The 13,188-nt window shown below is 43.0% G+C and overlaps 2 protein-coding genes and 1 long non-coding RNA gene across 7 annotated transcripts in view; 2 read left to right on the forward strand and 1 right to left on the reverse strand.

The window, feature by feature from the left end:
* The window catches only part of LOC149474190 (potassium voltage-gated channel subfamily A member 1), a 344,256-nt gene extending 331,253 nt beyond the window's left edge, over positions 1-13,003 (forward strand). For all 5 annotated transcript variants that reach the window (XR_016311669.1, XR_016311668.1, XR_016311667.1 and 2 more), the window contains 2 exons: positions 4,958-5,021; positions 12,669-13,003. The gene's annotated coding sequence lies outside the window, so the exon portion shown is untranslated. The remainder of the gene's footprint in view (positions 1-4,957; positions 5,022-12,668) is intronic.
* Positions 1-13,003, forward strand: part of LOC149474191 (potassium voltage-gated channel subfamily A member 1-like) — a 161,522-nt gene extending 148,519 nt beyond the window's left edge. The window contains exons 2-3 of the mRNA XM_089669860.1: positions 4,958-5,021; positions 12,669-13,003. The gene's annotated coding sequence lies outside the window, so the exon portion shown is untranslated. The remainder of the gene's footprint in view (positions 1-4,957; positions 5,022-12,668) is intronic.
* The window catches only part of LOC149474192 (uncharacterized), a 114,763-nt gene that overhangs the window by 56,128 nt on the left and 45,447 nt on the right, over positions 1-13,188 (reverse strand). The gene's annotated exons all lie outside the window — the stretch shown is intronic.

Raw genomic sequence — 13,188 nt, forward strand, 5'->3', positions numbered from 1 at the left:
CGCCTCCTCATGCTGCTGCCAAGTCCAGAGTCTCTCATGGGTCCCTGTACGGCCTCCCATTGCTGCTGCCTCCATCGCCACACTCTGCCATGTGCCACTTTCAGGTCTCCTCACACTGCTGGTGTGTTCCATTTTTTGTCATAGGGTGCTGGCAGATTACGGGCCTCCCATAGCTGCTGCCAGGCCCCTAATCTGCCATGGGCCCCTATACCGCCTCCTCATGCTGCTGCCAGGTCCAGAGTCTCTCATGGGTCCCTGTACGGCCTCCCATTGCTGCTGTCTCCATCGCCACACTCTGCCATGTGCCACTTTCAGGTCTCCTCACACTGCTGGTGGGTTCCATTTTTTGTCATAGGGTGCTGGCAGATTACGGGCCTCCCATAGCTGCTGCCAGGCCCGTAATCTGCCATGGGCCCCCGTACCGACTCCTCATGCTGCTGCCAGGCCCGTAATCTGTCATGGGCCACTGTTGTCGCTTGTTGGCATATTCCGCTCGTTCAGATGCTCCTTCTCCTGCTACTCCTCTTCACGGATTCCGTCAGCAGTCTTTCTTGGAATCCGTTTCCAAGAGACAACAGTTTGCGAGCACGCACCCGACGGTGCAGAAGCTGAACGTCCTCCTGTCCAAGTTGCTGCTGCCAGGCTCGTAATCTGTCATGCGCCCCTGTACCGCCTCCTCATGCTGCTGCCAGGTCCAGAGTGTGTCATGGGCCCCCGTACCGACTCCTCATGCTGCTGCCAGGCCCGTAATCTGTCATGGGCCCCTGTACCGCCTCCCCATGCTGCTGCCAGGTCCAGAGTGTGTCATGGGTCCCTGTACGGCCTCCCATTGCTGCTGCCAGGCCCGTAATCTGCCATGGGCCCCTGTACCGACTCCTCATGCTGCTGCCAGGCCCGTAATCTGTCATGGGCCCCTGTACCGCCTCCTCATGCTGCTGCCAGGTCCAGAGTGTGTCATGGGTCCCTGTACGGCCTCCCATTGCTGCTGTCTCTATCGCCACACTCTGCCATGTGCCACTTTCAGGTCTCCTCACACTGCTGGTGGTTTCCATTTTTGTCATAGGGTGCTGTATGGCCTCCCATTGCTGCTGCCTCCACCGCCACACTGTGGCTCCACACTCTGGTTTTGGCCCCGTGACTGCCCAAATGAGTGAAGTGTGCGGTGATTCTAAGATCGACGGCACTCATCTGCATGTCATACTGACTGACAGTATTATTTCTCTTCCCCAGCAGACTCCAAGGGCATTTAAATTAAAGGTACAGTGTTCTGCACTAATATTAAGTCTCTCTGAAGCCTAGAAACACCCTTTTTTAAGTTAAATTCACAGCGAATTTATTCGACTCGAATCGAATATTGTCCACGAATTCGCCGAATCAGTCGAATCGAATTTTTCATTTCTTCGCTCATCTCTAAATATGATACCAGATTGAACAATTTTAATTTATTCAGTACAGTATTCGTTCAGAAACAAATCGAGCAACCAAGACAGTGCATGCTCAGAAGCTAAATAATACATTACAGTACAAGACAATACATTACATCACTTCCGAAGTTGTATTCTGTTGTTTTCGGAACCTTAGTAACTTCTTCATTTTGGATATGAGATTAGCCTGCAAAAAAACCCCAAAACGGACAATCATGTGTCCAATATTCTCATAATGTATACAAGGTTTTAGCCTTTCACACTGCTGCACTTTGGCCATGCTAAAACACAACAGAAGTGCATGATCAGTATATTCTAACAGCAGGTACCGCTGTCAGAATAAAGTCTTGTCAAGGGGGGCATTCCTCCATCTGCCTTGAGTGGATGGAGGAATCTGTTTTTTTTTTAATTTGACCAGCTTTATCCCTAATAAGAATAAAGCATAATTTTTATTTTTCTAATACAAACTAAAAAAAATACGTATTTCTATGCAGCCCTGGATATCATATTTTTGTCTTATAAACACTAAGCTATAGAGAAGGAAAAGAGAAGCAGATGAATAATGGAGGAAAAATATTGAACACTTCACAAATTTGCATGCTAATCCTGTACATTCCTGCATGGAGAAGGGCATCAGAGAAGTGGTGGTCAGGGACTATTGGAGGGGCTGCTTGTACAGGCAGTATTGGGGGGCCTGCCTTTGCAGATGTGCACAGCTGACATTTTTCCACAATTAGCACTGACCTCCTCTATATTGCCAAGGTCATAATTTATCCTCAACAATATGGTGGCAGACAGTGCTACTGACAGAAATACAGCCAGGCTCCTTGATAACTCCGCTGGCACTCTGCATTCATCATTTTAACATACTATATAGTTTGGATATCGGGAACATTACTTGTACAAATAAGTCAGCCAATATAAAAATAATGGAAAAAATAAAGGCTGAAAGGGAGTTTCTCATTAAAGTAGAACTATGGCTTCCCATTAAAAAAATAATGAGTGCAGCAGCAATACATTATAAGTATAATTGCACAATTTTCACTTAGTCACCCTGCAAAGTCCTACAAATACCTGTTAGTCCTGCCAGTGAAGTCCAGCCAGAGCAGTGTCCTGTGATGGTGTGGCACAGGGGCGTACTGACAACTCATGGGGCCCCTGGGCAATAGGGGATCATGGGGCCCCTGTGTCCTTGCCCAAACTCAAAAAAGCCTATGAAAAAGGTACCAGGGGCATCTCATGGCCCGGGCCCTCGGGCAGTGCCCGAGTTTCCAAATGGTCAGTCCGCCCCTGGTGTGGCAACAATGTGGCACTGCTTCTGAATTTGGAGCAGAGTTGCCACTGTAATGCAGGCTGTGACTTCTTGCACTACAGCGGGATGAAAACATGATGGAGGGGCGAAGCTGTTAGCATTGGCACTGCTGGTTCACAGGCCTGTAGCTTGTCAATCAGCACCACATAGTAACTGGATTTAGGAACTGTTTAGATCAGGGATATCCAACCTTTTGACTTTCCTGGGCTATATTGGAAGAAGAGGGAATGTTTTGGCCACACATAAAATACACTAACAATAAGGACAGCTAATGAGCAGAAAAAGTTGGACAGATCACAAGTTAACCATCACTGATATCGATAAGGTACCTGTCTGAGCAATAAAACGTCATATTTCTGGTAATATTTGCATTATTAAAGTAAAAGAGCGCAACATAAAACTAGTGCAATATTTGACGTATCAATATCTGTTTCATTGGATGTAGTAGCAATTCCCAATGATTTCTGAAGATGTTCATCAAATATTTTGGTTCTAATTTTGTCTTTCATGTGCTTCATCCTTGAAAATTGTTGCTCACAGTAGGTGCTGCCACAAACTGATGACATGAATAAGACATGACTGTGAAGAGTGGGATATTTTTCTTTGGGAAGATAAACCTTACAAAGGTCCAGTATAGAGACATTGCCACATTTATCTTCGGCCTCGGCCGCATGCGTAAACGCATTTTTACAAAAATGTTTTTAAAAACTACATTTTAAAGTATGTTTACTGTTTTGTGTTGGGTCACATTCATAGTCATTTGGGACACATTTTTACAAAGAATTTAAAAAAATCAAGTTTTTAAATTAAGTTTACGATTATGTTTTGGGCCACATTTATAGTTGTCTTGGGCTGCAGGTTGGGCACCCCTGGCTTAGACAGTCATATTTGTTGTACTTTAAAACCTGAGGTCACAGTCATGAATGAAAGGTAAGTTGAAGGGGAAACTGGTTTAGTGCAGTGGGGGAAGGAGGAGATAATTTTGCCTATAGTTTTGTATACATCCTTTAAAGAATAATTTTTATGGCTCGGCTATTTCGATTTCCAAATATCATTTTACAATTGTTTTTGAAATTTTGGAGGTCTGCTGATTGTGCAGTAAAGCTGATCTGCTGAACTAGACATGCAGAATGATGTGTTGTCCATACCAACTTTGCTGGTAGCTGATAGGTTGGCTGGAAAGATGTGCTATGCCTGTGCCCATCCTCACCATTGACTGAAATGTCACACTAAAGAGGCACAGTAAAATCTTAAATTTTCATAAAAAAAATATGAGATAATATGTTGCCAGGTATTTACTTGGAATACATGTGATTAAAAAAAACACTGGGTGGCCAACAGAAGAATTATCTCTTAGAAAAATGAAGCATACAAAGGTAGTTTATATACATATACAAAAGGCCGTGGTTGAGCTAGCATTATAAGGGGATTCTGTCTGCCTAATTACATGCGTTTTTGTAATATCATGGATGTTTTCACCATTTATTTTTCATGTTTTAAAGCAACCAACCTGTTGTTGAGATTGGGTCATATAGAATAAACTTTGGATTTGCTATTCAATATTGTCTTGTGTCTGTTGGAATTTTCTGACCGATAATTTACTTTAAAAATCCCTAACTTCTGTTGGCAGCCCTACAGAATGGATTTTTTTATTTTCATAAAACATTTACCAGTAATTTAATTGCCTGACAGGTATTAAAGAGTGTATTTATGACGTGTGGCAAGATTGATGCTTAATTTGTTTATCTACTGGCCAATAGTCAGAGGATTTATGCCATTTGTAAAACAAATTACCATCCTCACGTGACATTTTCTAGCACATTATGAAAATTTCCATTTCAGATACTAGGTTCTGAAATTTTCAATTACAATTTTTTTTTGCAAAAAATGTTTTTTCCCCTAACATTACATTCAGTACCATTATGTTAACAGTGTAGTTATTCACCACAGTTTTTGTTTAAAATGAAACTTTTACTTGTTTTGTCTTTCTTCTCAAAGTTCAGCTCCAATACTTCTCTGCATAAATTGTCCGCTCAATTGGTTTCAAGGGAGATTCATAAAACTGGCTGCAATCACCCTTGCCTTTGCCATAATTTTAATGTGATCTTTATAGCTGTTATTAATCTCACACATGACTGCCCATCAGTGAATTTCAATTATTACTCAATGATTTGGTCAACAATTCGCTTCTTACAAAATCCTCTTTTTACTGTTTTCACAGAAACAGACTGAAGTGTGAACATTCAGCTAAACGATTCTGGAGAAGTCACTGATAGGAGAATTAGGTAAGGTTACTTATTTATATAGCCATTCTCTATACAATTAGAGTTCTGTGTATAAAAAAATTGTTTTGTGAATGTCTCAACATTCATTCAAAAGTCACAAATAATACCCATAATGTTTGATCCTAAAAGAACAAAAAAGCCCTTAAGAACATTCAACCAGAAGAGGTATAGAACATTCAACCAGAAGGGGAAATAACATAAGATCTCTGCACTGGGTAAAATGTTTATCAACTGTAGGTTTGTTCATTGTTGGGAGGTTCGGGTAATGCCCAAACCAATGTGTGCTTGGCTGAGCCGAACCTCCAGCTGCAGCATAAACTAAAACATTTGTCAGCTGGTGCTAAATGTGAAAGTTTCCTGCTCAATGCCCTGAGGTGGTGTCCTAACAACAACATCCCCACCTGGCACATTCAGCTACCATTAAAAGGACAGTGTAAAAAAAAGGCATGCTCTACTCCTTCATACCAGGCTCTTCATGTATGGTATAGACTTTAGTAGAACCCCACAGAAATGGCATGGGGTCACCCCAAATTCCATTCCAGATCTTCCAGGTCTGGTATGGATTTTAGGGGTGAACCTCAACAAACACAAAAAAAGAAAGTATGGGTTCCCCCCAAAATTCACACCAGATCCTTATCTGAGCATGTAGCCACACAGGCCAAAAAGGGGAGTAAAGAGTATGCGACCTCCTCCTCTCCTGAAACATACCAGGTCACATACTCTCAACATGGGGGGGATATCTTGCCAGGTAGGACATACCTTGTCCTCATGTCGGTGAGGGGTCTGTGGCTGGGGGGCTTATTGGAATCTGGAAGCCCCTTTATCATTTATTTGTTTAGTTATTACAGGTACTTATATAGCACTGTCAATTTACGCAGTACTTTACATATGTATTGTACATTCACATCAGTACCTAACCCTCAAGGGGCGTGCAATCTAAGGTCTAACTTACATTCATACATACACATACTAGGGTCAATTTAGGCAGGATCCAATTCACCTACCAGCATGTCTTTGGAGTGTGGGAGGAAACCGTAGTTCCCAGAGGAAACCCACGCAGGCATAGGGAGAACATGCAAACTCCAGGCAGGTGGTGCTGTGGTTGAGATTCAAACCAACGACCCTAGTACTGCCAAGTAGAAGTGCTAACCATTTAACCACTGTGCTGTCCTTTAACAAGGTAAGCCCCTTTTAAGGTAGCCCACCAGATACCGCCCCCTATGTGAATGAGTCTCCCCACTTATTCAGAAAAAAATGTTAATAGAAAAAAAACACAACCACCCTGTTTTGACAAGTTCTTTAATTTTAAAAAGTCCCATAATATTAATCCACTGTCATCAATAATGATCAGCGATGCCTGCTGATTTGTTGAAAAAGAAAAAAACTTGACGGCCGTCAACATGTCTGATCTCATTGCTTCCCTTGCGCCAAATGACATATCTGGGTCCCCTCCACTAAAGTAAACAAGTAGGCATGGTCTTCTGGGTGATGCCATTAACCAAATATGGACAAATGTGGACATGTCATGGCTGACAGCTAAAAGTGCTGGGTGGGGATGAGTCATTATTTGTTGGGATGCCAGCTTCATAACAACCAGGAGCCCTGAGCAGGAAAACTTCACATTTAGCAGTAGAAGTAATTTTGGTTCTTGCTGCAGTTGCAGGTTCAGCGTCAAAAGGCGGTAAAACGTGGTAAATCAGCACAAACTGGTGTTTTTTTACTTTTTTTTTGAGCAAAAAACTGCTAAAAACGTGAAAAAATGCATCAAAACACCACTAAACGCTAATGCAAAAACGCTGAAAAACTCACGTTTTTAACGTGATTTTACACAGCTAATGTTACCAGCGCTATTAAAATGCCCCTGGAGCCTTAGCAGTAGAAGTCATTTTGGTTCTTGTTGCAGTTGCAGGTTCAGCTTAGCCACAAATCCTTTCATTTGGCTGTTTGCTAATACCTCCCAAAAAGCGCTGGGTGGGGATGAATCACTACTTGTTGGGATGCCAGCTTCCTAACAACCAGGAGTCCTGAGCAGGAAAACTTCACATTTAGTCCTCATGCACACTGGACGTTTTTACAGCGGCTGTTTTTAGCTTTTGACGTTTTTTTTTTTTTCTACAGCCAGTAAACCCTCCAGCATGTTGTCCTATGTGTCCATGTACACATAGACTGTAATCAACGTTTTTTTGCATGGGTGTTTTTTTGACTGGAAAAAAAACCCCAGAACTAGTGGGTTTGTAGAGGAGTTTTTTAGCTGTAAAAACGCTCTAACACTGTAAAACGCGTTAAATCGCGACAAATTGGCGTTTTTGGACTTTTTTGAGCAAAAAAAAAAAGCTAAAAAATGCAAACGCAACAAAACCTGAAAAAAACGCAGCTAAACACTAATGCAAAAATGCTGAAAAACTCATGTTTGTAACATGACTTTACACAGCTGAGAGAAGATTCTATTAGCTGAGGGCAGGATAGGCTTCCCTGAAGAGATAGGTTTTCAGAGATCGCCTAAAAGTGAGCAGAGTAGGCGATAGTCTGATAAATTGGGGTAGAGAGTTCCAGAGGATGGGGGAAGCTCTGGAGAAGTTCTGGAGACGAGCATGGGAGGAGGAGACAAGGCAGCTAGAGAGTAGGAGGTCTTGTGAGGAGCAGAGAGTACGGTTTGGGTGATATTTAGAGACAAGATCGGTGATGTAAATTGGGGCAGTGTTATGAACGACTTTATACGTTATTGTTAGTGTTTTGAATTTTATCCGTTGGGCAATGGGAAGCCAGTGGAGGGATTGGCAGATAGGGCTGGCAGATATAGAACGGTTAGTAAGGTGGATGAGTCTGGCAGCAGCATTCATGATAGACTGAAGAGGGGATAGCCTGCGATGAGGTAGGCCAATGAGGAGGGAGTTACAATAGTCAAGGCGAGATATAACAAGGGAGTGAATAAGTTGCTTAGTGGTTTCCAAGGTTAAGAACGGGCGTATCTTGGAGATGTTGGGTGAAGTCTACAAGATTTGGACAGGGATTGGATTTGGGGCTGAAAGGACAGATGGGAGTCTAGGATTACACCTAGTACCCTGGCATGAGGGGTGGGAATGATGATTGTGTTATTTCACACATGACATTTCACACATATTATACATAATAGGGGAATTATTTGTTACTTTCACGTGAATGCTGAGACATTCGTAAAGCAAATTTTTTTTTGCATAGATCTTTAAGTGTTGTCCCAAGGTAGTGACAGCAAGCAACTTTATAGCCAATGTCTATGTATATGCTGAGCCTCCAAATCTCATCTGCTTGCTCTGGAGTCTCAACTTTTGCCACACATCCACCAACCAAAATTCCACGGCAGGCGTTTTTTTTGTTTGGGCTTGCTGCAATTGTCTGGTAAAATCTGCTATTGAAGCACAATTTTAAATAAGATTCTCCAACTGCCTTTTTGTGATGATATTTATTTCCATTAATTATGTCAGATAGCAGTGGAGGACCCATGGAATAGGACACCTTTATGTTTTAGGAGACAGATTTCCATTACTGAAGCCTGCAGGCACACAGGTCTTTTGCTCCCAAAGCAACACACTTTTATTACTGGTCCTAACCGAGCTTAACCTAATTGTGTCAATGTGTAAGTAACCTTAAAAGGATGTTGTACTTCTGCTGTCTATGGAAATAAAATGTGTAGCCAATAACTGCAACTGAAAAGCCACCTCTATGTCGCTGTTGCCTATAGTCACATGCAGGGGCGGACTGACCATTTGTAAACTTGGGCACTGCCCGAGGGCCCGGGGTCAGTATGGGGCCCCATGAGATGCCCCTGGTACCTTTTTCACAGGCTTTTTTTAGTTTGGGCAAGGACACAGGGGCCCCATGATCCCCTATTGCCCGCGGGCCCCATGAGTTGTCAGTCCGCCCCTGGTCACATGCCCACTGAATGTAATAGCAAATCCAGCCCTGATCTTACTATATGGAGGGGAAACTGACAGTAAAGAACTGACAGCTTCGTTCCAATGCTTTTCCTCCCCACATAGATTGTGCTGTCCCTTTTGGGACTACAATGAAATATAGGTTTCTATTATCATGTAAAACCTCTCAAAATAATTCTGTCACTCCAGAAAAAGATGCCTGCAAAAGGAGATTACGGTTAATATTTACCCTTTCTGACTCACTTTGCAGTTTTCAAGAGCTACTGCCCTCCTGCAGAACCTTAACATGTAACACTTCCAGGTATGGGGAATGCCTGCTCCCTTACTGTGCTCAGTGGTTTATCCCACCATCCTCTAGCACTATTGGGTTCTGTAGAGATTTAGGAACCATAGTGGACAGCATGGAGTGATGGAATCTAATACACCTGGATGCTAAAGATTCTGCTGTTTTTTACTTCACTGTTTAATGCAATTACACTCTGATGCTCCCCCTTAACTTTTTATACAAACCTGTCCCTGCTTAACTCAGCGCCACACAGCCTCTTTTTCAAATTCCTCCCAGCTGAGTCTGGCTCCTCCTGCACATACACTTGACTCAATCCTAAGGCCCCATGTAGACGGGAAACTTCTAAACGATGGAAACTGACTGCTGAAAAACGCAGGTTAAAAAATGTTTGTTTAGCCGCATTTGCATAACACGTTTAGGCTCGTTTATGTGCATTTATGTGCGTTTGCGTTTAGAAGTGTTTTTTAAAGATAAGCACAGGAGAACCACCCAAATGCCCAGAATGCACTGAAAAGTGGTAAATTATTAACAATTTCAGACTGTTTCAGAGAAATACAGAGAGTAGAAGCAGAGACAGCAGTATGTATTGAGATAATTAGGTGTGAGTTGCTCATTAACATTTCTTTTGTTTCCAAGGGTGGGAAAGGTGTCTGCTGGAGTGAGTCATTAAGATCACCTGGCAGGGGGTCTTCATGAGGAATTTGAGGTGTGAATGGTCATTAACATATCTTCTGCTTCCAAGGGTGGAAGAGGTCTGAGGTGTGAATTGGTCATTCCAATGTGTGACAAGCTTGGTAGGAACATCCTGTTTTCTGTGTTTTGTCCATCTGAATACCTTGAAAACACTTTACATGCATTATCCATGATGAAAAAAGGCTCTGGACAGCATTGGGAACTGGAAGAAGTAAAAACAAATTTTCAGACGCAAACGCTTATGAACACGGTTTTCCACGTTTAGATGCGTTTACAAGCGTTTTGCGTTGGAAATGCTGATAAAATCCAGTCCAGGGGTTGTAAGAGTACTCACACTGCCCTCTCCTGTTATCCAGTCCAGGGGTTGTAAGAGTACTCACACTGCCCTCTCCTGTTATCCAGTCCAAGGATTGTAAGAGAACTCACACTGTCCTCTCCTGTTATCCAGTCCAGGGGTTGTAAGAGTTTTCACACTGTCCTCTCCTGTTATCCAGTCCAGGGGTTGTAAGAGTACTCACACTGCCATCTCCTGTTATCCAGTCCAGGGGTTGTAAGAGTACTCACACTGTCCTCTCCTGTTATCCAGTCCAGGGGTTGTAAGAGTACTCACACTGTCCTCTCCTGTTATCCAGTCCAGGGGTTGTAAGAGTTTTCACACTGTCCTCTCCTGTTATCCAGTCCAGGGGTTGTAAGAGTACTCACACTGCCCCTCCTGTTATCCAGTCCAGGGGTTGTAAGAGTACTCACACTCTCCTCTCCTGTTATCCAGTCCAGGGGATGTAAGACTACTCACACTGTTCTCTCCTGTTATCCAGTCCAGGGGTTGTAAGAGTACTCACACTGCCCTCTCCTGTTATCCAGTCCAGGGGTTGTATGAGTACTCACACTGCCCTCTCCTGTTATCCAGTCCAGGGGTTGTAAGAGTACTCACACTGTCCTCTCCTGTTATCCAGTCCAGGGGTTGTAAGAGTACTCACACTGTCCTCTCCTGTTATCCAGTCCAGGGGTTGTAAAAGTACTCACACTGTCCTCTCCTGTTATCCAGTCCAGGGGTTGTAAGAGTACTCACACTGTCCTCTCCTGTTATCCAGTCCAGGGGTTGTAAGAGTTTTCACACTGTCCTCTCCTGTTATCCAGTCCAGGGGTTGTAAGAGTACTCACACTGCCCCTCCTGTTATCCAGTCCAGGGGTTGTAAGAGTACTCACACTGCCCTTTCCCGTTATCCAGCCCAGGGGATGTTAGAGTACTCACACTGTCCTCTCCTGTTACCCAGTCCAGGGGTTGTAAGAGTATTCACACTGTCCTCTCCTGTTACCCAGTCCAGGGGTTGTAAGAGTACTCACACTGTCCTCTCCTGTTACCCAGTCCAGGGGTTGTTAGAGTACTCACACTGCCCCTCCTGTTACCCAGTCCAGGGTTGTTAGAGTACTCACACTGCCCCTCCTGTTATCCAGTCCAGGGGTTGTAAGAGTACTCACACTGCCCTTTCCCGTTATCCAGCCCAGGGGATATTAGAGTACTCACACTGTCCTCTCCTGTTACCCAGTCCAGGGGTTGTAAGAGTACTCACACTGTCCTCTCCTGTTACCCAGTCCAGGGGTTATTAGAGTACTCACACTGCCCTCTCCTGTTATCCAGCACAGGGGTTGTAAGAGTACTCACACTGTCCTCTCCTGTTATCCAGCACAGGGGTTGTAAGAGTACTCACACTGTCCTCTCCTGTTATCCAGTCCAGGGGTTGTAAGAGTACTCACACTGTCCTCTCCTGTTATCCAGTCCAGGGGTTGTAAGAGTACTCACACTGTCCTCTCCTGTTATCCAGTCCAGGGGTTGTTAGAGTACTCACACTGCCCTCTCCTGTTATCCAGCACAGGGGTTGTAAGAGTACTCACACTGTCCTCTCCTGTTATCCAGCACAGGGGTTGTTAGAGTACTCACACTGCCCTCTCCTGTTATCCAGCACAGGGGTTGTAAGAGTACTCACACTGTCCTCTCCTGTTATCCAGCACAGGGGTTGTAAGAGTACTCACACTGTCCTCTCCTGTTATCCAGCCCAGGGGTTGTAAGAGTACTCACACTGTCCTCTCCTGTTATCCAGCCCAGGGGTTGTAAGAGTACTCACACTGTCCTCTCCTGTTAGTTTCGTGGATTGGTGGCTGCCTTCAGGCCTTACACTGGACTGGCTCCTTCCCTACTACACAGGCTGTTCTCACAGTGCCTTTGCTCAAGGCTTTATAACTACTTGTTCCAACTCCAAGATCTTCCCGTTGTGGCCTGCTTTGGCACCACAAACTCAGTTCAAACTCAGTTTTTGGAGACAGGCATTTGAGCACAAGAAATGGCATATCTATAAATTGGTTAATCTGACAGTCTCCGAACATTCACTGCAGGTAGATCTGTGCAGTGGATGTGTTTTAAATGGTAGTGATTCATTTTTCATTAGTGGATGTTTGGTGAAAGTCACATTCATTGCTTTATACATTTGCCCCTAAGTGCAGCTGCACTAAAAAGTTGAAATACACTTCAAGTAGACTGCAGAGTCTTGTTGTTTTCAAAGGTGCATAAAAATAACTCTGTTTCTGGTTTCACCTGTTAATACACTGATTGAGTGACTTTAAAATACAATTTCAATATAAAATTGTGCATTTTTATTACTGCCTCTTTAAACAGATTTTAAATAAAATGTAATATGTTCATCCCAACATGTTTATTAACTTTTGCAATTTGTAAAACATTTTTTATGTTTTTCTTTTCAGGAAGTGCTCATCGCTGAAATATGAGTTGTCTGATCAAAGAGCTGTCAATCGGTACAAAGACGTGCATTAAAAAGATTCATTCACTCCTCAGCTTCATTTCATGAACTAGCTTTATATTTATTGTATTGGAGGATTCCACTGGAGAAAATCAATTTTACCATAAATATTGAACTGAACTTTTTTTTTAAGCTTAAATATCCCTACCTTGCAATTTAATTTATTGAAATATTTATTAAATTTTTTAGGTGCCATCCCTTTGCAAATCCATTTTTTTCACATCTATTTTCCAAATTTTATCACAAGTCATTTGAAATGAAATAAAGAAAAAGTTCTGAGTTCTGGCTGAATTTGTGATCATTTTAGGTACAGACATAGAAGCTGAGATATAAAAACATGATTAGCAGGAAGATATGAAAAAGAGCAATAAGAAAAACATGCTGCTGTGTTATAATGTGACACCCACACAGGATGGTAGATGGGAGCATATTAAAATTTCAATAACATCATAAACATTTACCAG

This window comes from Staurois parvus, unplaced genomic scaffold (assembly GCF_062004578.1).
Source record: "Staurois parvus isolate SC_StPar_1 unplaced genomic scaffold, SC_StPar_1.0 ptg000010l, whole genome shotgun sequence".
Taxonomy (NCBI): Eukaryota; Metazoa; Chordata; class Amphibia; order Anura; family Ranidae; genus Staurois; species Staurois parvus.